The 7,751-nt window shown below is 47.4% G+C and overlaps 1 non-coding gene across 1 annotated transcript; it reads left to right on the forward strand.

The window, feature by feature from the left end:
- The first annotated feature begins 6,706 nt into the window (after positions 1-6,706).
- Positions 6,707-6,788, forward strand: TRNAT-AGU. The gene has a single exon. It is a non-coding gene; the product is annotated as a tRNA-Thr (tRNA).
- Positions 6,789-7,751: the final 963 nt, after the last annotated feature.

Raw genomic sequence — 7,751 nt, forward strand, 5'->3', positions numbered from 1 at the left:
CTATAAATCAGGTAGGTATACCAAGTGGTTTAGTTTCCCAGATGTCTTGGTGAATAATTTAGTCCCACATGCATCCTCCCCATGGACCCAGCGGGATTCGGTATGTGGGAGCCCACACCCACCCTAACCGGTCCATATGCTTGGAAGGAGCACTGTGAATGTCCACACTTCCATCCAGAAAGTGTCCAAGTATGTCTCCATGACCACAGATCAGATGGTACTCCTGATGCGTCTGTAAGGGCAGTGGGCCATGTTTTGTGCTCAAGATCACTCGGAATGGCCATCAGCTGGTCATTCAGGAAATTCTGAATTTCTAAACATACTAGATCCCACTGCAATGCCTTCCCAGCCTCAGTGATATGCAATACCATCTCTGTCAGTAACTTCTGGGTCATAGAACTAAGGGTGGAAATGACATGTAACTCACCAACTCCAGCCTGTACTTAAGATAGCTGAGTTTCAAGAATAAGGCTAGTAGCCTTTTCTAGTTGGCCCAATTCTTATCATGTTCTTGGCTTTTAAGATATTGGCCCTAGTCCACAGGGATCTGCTCAATTCTCTTTCTTTCCAGAGGAAATAACCCAGGCCCTCTGTTGTGCTAATCTAATGGCAGCCCCTTGTGAGCAATCTGGGTATGTAGAAGTGATTTGAAAACCTGATAAGGGCAATGTCATTTAAAATCCAATTAGGGAGGGCAATACATACTGAAGGATTTATCCAAAACACAGGGCGCAGCCTGTAGATTAAACCCCAAAATCCAATTAATACCACAGGGTTGTTTCTTCTTTACCTGTGAGAAAAGAAACCTAACACATTGCATTAGTGTCTTTGCAGATTTTACAAATTTTATAGCTGCATGGGCAAATTTAAGTCCCCCCCTTTTTCTGGTTTTTAGCCAAGTAATGGCTCTTATACTTATCAGTGCCAAAGGAAGGGCATCTGGCCACTTTAAGTTTGTCTCAGCACAAATCTTGGCCAGTTTATTTTTAGCATGTTTGCTATTCTTTTTTTTCTCAGTTAACTCATTCTTTTTCCTTTTCCCATTTTTTTTGCTCCTTTAACCTATAAAGGAAACTTTTACTTATACACCTTTTGTTAACAATAAACACATACACAGTACATTAGTCTTATTTAATGTATGCCACATATACCCTTTCACTAAAATAACCTTATTACAGAGCTTTAGAACAACAAGCCAGGACAAGCACACCCACTTTGATGAGTTCATTCAATACAACCTCTAGTCCAATAGCTTTCCACCATCCCCAGCCCTCTGGCTAGAAATCTGAGGTAGCCAGAAGGATCCCATGTACAATATGGGGAGGGGTTAACTTTCCATGTCCTTGCTTTTAAAGACTGTTAGTATGCAAATTTTAATAACAATTTTCAATTAAAAAATTTGGCCAATGAAGTTTCTTTCTCTTACTTAGGAAAATGTATTAGACTTTAGTATATCACATTTTTCTGATATATCCAAACACTTTGTATTCTAAGTGGAACAAAACAAGTATCTGCATTTCAATTTAACACTGACGCTTGATTTTAAATCAGACCATCCCATAAAAATATTAAACACAACAATTCTGGCCACAAGACAAACACCACAAGACAGAACATAGAACACAAAACATAATTGTTACTCTGTCAGTAAATGCATGATATGTTGAATGCTGTTCAGCTGGCATTAGTTTTCTTTGATTATCTGAAAGACAAAAACAGAGGTCTATCCCTTCTGGGCAGTCAATCATTACTTAAAATATACAAATACTCTTGTTGATTTTAGGCAAAACAGGAGAATTACCCCATATTTTCTTTGCCTGAATTTATTTACAAACATTTCAAAGACACCAAAAACTTTTCTCTTTAGCGTTTTTACAAAGTTCAACTGCTGTTCCCTCCAGCAACTACAGAGTTAACTTTTCACTTTCCCTTAAAAATCACTTGCTTTTCCCTTAAATCACTTGCTTGCCTTTCAACAGCCACTTACCAATTCAAATCATCATTTCAAATATCCTCCTGAGTATTTGAAATTTCCATGCTTATACTCACTTATTCCTTTCCACTACACCCTCAAAAGTTTCCAACCTGTTCTCCAATCTTTCTGTCTGTTGCCTGCCCGCCTGGGCCCGATCCTGCTTTTCTCGCTGAATCGTCCCTATCCTGGGCACAAACTTGTTCCACTACCAGTTTAGCTAGGAGGGTGGGCTTCTCAACTAGCCCCCACCCTTCTGGTCTTTTCCCTAAAACATTTTTACTCCCAAAACTACTCGAGTCCTCCCTAGTAAGGCTTGCCACCTGGGCAAAAATACATGGCCATTGCGTAAAGGCCATTTACTTAACACACAATCCAAACCCCTTTAGGGGGTCTACACAAAGACCCACCCATTTGTCTGCTGACACTTAAACAGAAAAGAAAATTACACAGAGAGCAAGGAAAATTACAGTCTAAGCCAGATTTTTCCTACTTCTATTACATTGTCCGTTACAGGGGGCGGGACAGTAGGATCTCAATACAACCTCAGAGCTTCATCGCACACATGGCTTCCACCCTGAGGAATTACGAACGAGAAGTTCAGTTCTGCCCACACACCCAACGCCCAAATGAACAGAGCAGAAAAACAACAGTAACCGGTTAAACAGAATAGAACCAGAACCAGAACCAGATAGTGCACCAAAACCAGATAGTGTTTCCTTATTCTATTAGGGCTCACCTTTAACCATAGAATCCTTATCATATAACACCAACACTACCAAATAAAGCAAACAAAATGACAAGGGTAAAACAGATAGATGGTGTAAATTCTGCAGGGCTCCCCCATTATTAGTTGCTCACCAAACTGTGACAAATGTCTGTTACCAATTTATCCCTCATGTCAGGTGATCAAACTGACACTGCAGGATATTGGGGGAAGAAAACACACCATATAATCAAATTTTAAAGCTTCATTAAAAATAATAAAACAACAACGGAGAGTGTTGGGAACGCTCCCACATCACTCAGGAAAAAAATATAAATGCCTTAAGCCACTTTAATACTCACACATGTCTCACTGGAAAGTTAAGCTTTGCAAATGTAATTTCAGTTCTGTAACTTGTATTGCCTTTGGTTTGCCTCTGTCTCTATTTTCCACAACCAGCTGGGGCTGAAAGCAGTTTTTCTTTGCACTTAGCATAGTCTGTGCTGGTTCTTGACCTTGAACACAAAACAACTTCTCTTTATCTCTGGGCTAAGCTGAATGTCAAATTAACCCGTTCCTAGACAAATTGCTCACACTGTGTCAGAGGCTTTTCTTTGGTGATTAAAAGCTCCTCTGAGATATATGATCTTATCTAGATTGAAGATACCTTCTAATGGGCACTGTTTAGATGGATTTTCATGCATGTGAAGATTCCAATTCTCTAAATACCTGCAGGTTTTAGGACCATAATGTACGTACATGTACTATGCTGGGGTACCCTTAGGGGGTGAGGTAGAATGTTTAGACTGTCCCTCCCCCATTTTCCACTTACACACACAGAGAGGGTGCCCTGTCCGCGCTAGCGGCTCATAAACTAAGGATCTCTCCCTACAGGACACTCACACAGGAGAGACTAACGGGGATGACCATGACTCTCCTACACCTCCCTTCAGCAAAGAGCGTCAGCTAGTCTCTGGGAGACGGCGCCGCTTACTCTGATTGCATCCAGTGAGATGATCAGACTGTCAGTAGCCCACACGGAAAGGAAGGGGGGGAGGGAAGATGGGTTCACACATTCCTAGACCCAGGCAGCTTCCTCGCCGGACGATGCCAGGCTGAGTCAGCCCACCGTGGGTCGGATCTCCTAAAGATCCACTAGTTACCGGGCTTGCGTTAGAATATTCCTGATCACGAGCATTCGCTTCACAGGGTATTCTGGGCATCTTCCGGTAACGGACACTCACACTGGTGTGTATATATATATATATATATATATATATATATATATATATATATATACACACACACACACACACACACACACACACACACACACCCCAAGACCTTTATTTCCTATTACCACGATGCATCCTATCTTGCTGCACAGTCAATAAGTTCAGATGGCGTGAGCCCAACAGAGACAGACGCCCCCGCGGACAGTCCTCCTCCCAGTGCAGCTCTGGGGCATATGATGGGGGATTTTTTACAAGAGCTCTCTATACAAACAGCTTCAGAAGCTACCCACTCGCTGACAAAACAGAAGTAATTGAAGGATCATGTTGTAATTAAGTGATCCTTCTGGTGGCCACCTTTCCTGGCTCTCTAACTGATACTGAGGCCAGTCTACTGTATAAAATCTTTTCAGTTTACTTTTAGTCAATGGATCTGATTCAAACACTTTCCAATTCACCAGAATGCATTCTAAGGGTGTACACTCTGTCCCTGCCCCATACCACGGGCTTGCCCTTGACCCACTATAGGACACTCTCTTGTCTAGTGGGAATTACAACGGCTGGGCGTCCCCAGCCTCAGGCAAAAGTCCACACCACTGGACTGTTCCTACCTTATCCACAGAACCGGTTCCTCACCGTCGCCTGCAACTGCTTCTCCACTATCTGAGTGCGTTGCACCGTTGTGTCCTCCAAGGTCAGCCTGACGCATCTCTGCCAAGGCCCCCGGTAAAGGCACCGGTGCGTGCTGGGCGTCGGCTGTGACCATCGTCCACCGGCCATTGGAGGAGTCCGGGCAAGGCACAATTTTGCCTCGAGCCCACCCAGGGACGCCAAAACTGTTGCCGGCTCAAAGAGCCTGAGGCGGAGCAACAGCAGGGTTCGTTGCCCGGTGTGCATCGCACTAATTAACACACCAGGGTGGAGAAGCAAAACCAGGTTTATTTGAGCCCAAATAAGGTGCCAGGGAGAAAAAGCATTCTCAAATCCTGCACACCCGCACGCAGGCGGGGTCCCAGCATTTATACCCCCCTTGTTTGTGTAAGCCTTTTGTTCGGTTTTCCCCCTCACCCCTCCCTTCCCAACAGCAGTTACTTTAAACATTACATTTCAGCATGTTAGAAAAGTTCCCATTCGCATGCTTATCTCTGGCCTTCACAGCACAGACGCATGTAGACTTTTCTTCCCCCTCTCCCCCTCCTCCCCGCCACTCCTGCATCTGCAAGCTGAGACAGCTGACAGTTACACATTTTGCTTGCTGTCTCTTAGCATCTTAGGCTGGTTAAAGTTCACAGCATGTAAGAACTTTGGTTCACTTCAGGCCCAAAGTCACAACTTTGGTTTACTCAGGCCTAGTGACACCAACATTCTGATGCTCCCCTCACAGCCCAGCCCAGGTGGGGAAAGTGACCAGGACGCAGGGAGCACATAGTGCTGCTTCTCGCTCCCCCCACCCTCTGTGGGGCCATGGAGGAGCACTGGGGCAGGGGAGAGCAGTGAGCACCTTTGCACGGCCACACGGTGCCCTTTGACACCCCTGGAGCCCTGGGCGGCTGCCGGGGGCCCCACCCCTAAGGCCGGCCGGGCTTCCCAGCACGAACAGCAGAGACACAGGGAGTCTGGCCACCCACTGAGCAGAGGTAGCCTGGGCGGCTCGTAATGGAGGCTCGGGGGGGGGGGGCTCAGCCTCCCCAAACCTTGCGTTGCCAAGGGGACAGTGGGGCCCATGACTAGGGGCCCTGGCCAAATTAGGCCCCCCTGGAAAAGTCTCCCCCATGTCAGCCCCAGGGCTGGAGGAGCTCCCACTCCCTGCTACGGCCCGGGGGCTGCAGCAGGGGCACAGAGCGTCTCTGGTCTCGGGGCCGCAGCGGGGCCGGGGTAAAGGAGTGACAGGGTGGGGCCAGTGGGGGAAGGGGTGGAACAGAGGTGACAGTGGATGGGGCCGTGGGTGGAAGGTGTGGAAGGGGGCGGAGCCACACACAGAAGTGGGGGCGGGCAGGGTTCCGGTGCTGGGGCCCCTGAACTTGTTCTCCCTTTCCCTGGGCTTTGGCATCACCAGCCCCTGCTTAGCGAGTAGGGGTCAGTGGTCCCCAAAATGTGGGGCGTGACTCCTAGGGGGACACAGGGGAAGATTGATGGGGGCACCTCAGGACCTGAGCCAGCCCCCATGGAGGGCAGGGAGGGAGCCCCACTCAGCCCCACTCTGTCCCAGCTCTTCCCCAACCCCACCCTCAGCCTGGGCCCCTGGCTCCCAGCCCGGCCTCGACCCCCTTACCCCTGTCCACACCCCTCTCGCCAGCAAGCACCGGCCCCACTCCCAGCCCTGGTTCTCGACCGCGGCTTCCGAGGGGCCACAGCCATGGATACGAGGGCGCAGTGTGAAATGTTTGGGGACCACTGGGTTAGGGTGACGTCCTCAATCACTTCTCTGCAGTCCAATGAAAGCGATTCCTCCCCCACCCACCCCTCCGTCAGGACGGCCTAGGTACGTTCCGCTGCCCTTCACTCGTACAGGAAGGAGAATAACATTTCATTCCACTCAATGCTAAAGTGATTTGTAACCCACCACCATCCCAAACTCGTCATTTTGGGGAAGCGGCCCCACCATGCTGCATAGCTAGGCAGAGTAGGGGTGTCTATGCAAACACGGCCTGTTCCTGAAGTCTTCCCCCAGCTCCTCACTAGATGTGAGGGGGGAGCTCATTCAGACCCTGCTTACGCTTAGTATTTAAAAACTCATTAGTGTCCCTATCTCTGCCGGCCTTAGAGTTCGCCTCCTGTCCCTGTCTTAGCTGCTCAGATGAGGTAGCTGAGTGGTTAAGGTGATGGACTAGTAATCTATTGTGCTCTACACGCATGGGTTCAAACCCCATCCTCATAAGCTGCATTTACTCTTCACTCTCCTTTATAGACAACCATCTCCCCCCTTGGTACAATGACAGATCAAACAAAACCTTTCTCAGAATCTCAGCTGCCTCCCCCTGTTGCTTCAAATAAAATGTCTAAATCCCAGATTTCTAAAAAAATTCTCTAGTCCTGCATTTCTTAGTTTTTATCTCAAAAGGGAACAGCCTCTTAATCTCCCCCAAACACCGTTTGACCTCCTCAAATAATTAAAATACCCCAAACCTGAGCATTGCCAGATCAGTGAACCAGAGCTAGTGTCTAGGCCAAGCTGTTCTGAAGGAGACAACTCAACCATTTTCTCTCTGCTTCCCTTGGCAAAGTCTGACTGAGAAAACAAAATTCCCCAAACTGAAAATTTTCTGCTGAAAAACCACTACTAGTGTGTTTGGGGACTTTGGTTTGAATGTACTATTATTATTCTCTTCTGATTTCTGAATTATTTCAGTTCAGTGTTTGTCCTCCAGATGTGTTTACAGGTGTTGAGTTGTGGGGGAGAGAGGGCAACTCATGATGTCTCTACCCCCCCTTTCATAGTTTCTTCCAGCTGGCTAGGAAGTCCCTTTGCTAGGATGTGAGTCAAGCAGTGTCCATTGTCGCTGTGCTATCTCGGAGAAGTCTGCATTGTACACGGTTCCTGGGATAGTCCTTGGGAGTGTGGATCCCTTTAATGGGCCAGCAGCGAGTCTGGCTCCTCCATTGTCACACCTGAAAGGCTGGTGGTGGGCATTTCCCAACCTCATCTCAGTAACACACACAGAGCAAAACTTCCCAGCCAATGCTACACACACAATCCAACACAATATTAACGTTCAACAGACCAAGATTTTTGAAATGATACCTCACCAGGCAGACTTTGTACAAACCGTATCATCATTATATGCGAGCAGTGAATATGGGGCTTCCAGGGTGCTGCTTTGAGCACAGTGTGCCACCCCTG

This window comes from Mauremys reevesii, linkage group 14 (genome assembly GCF_016161935.1).
Source record: "Mauremys reevesii isolate NIE-2019 linkage group 14, ASM1616193v1, whole genome shotgun sequence".
NCBI classification, from domain to species: Eukaryota; Metazoa; Chordata; order Testudines; family Geoemydidae; genus Mauremys; species Mauremys reevesii.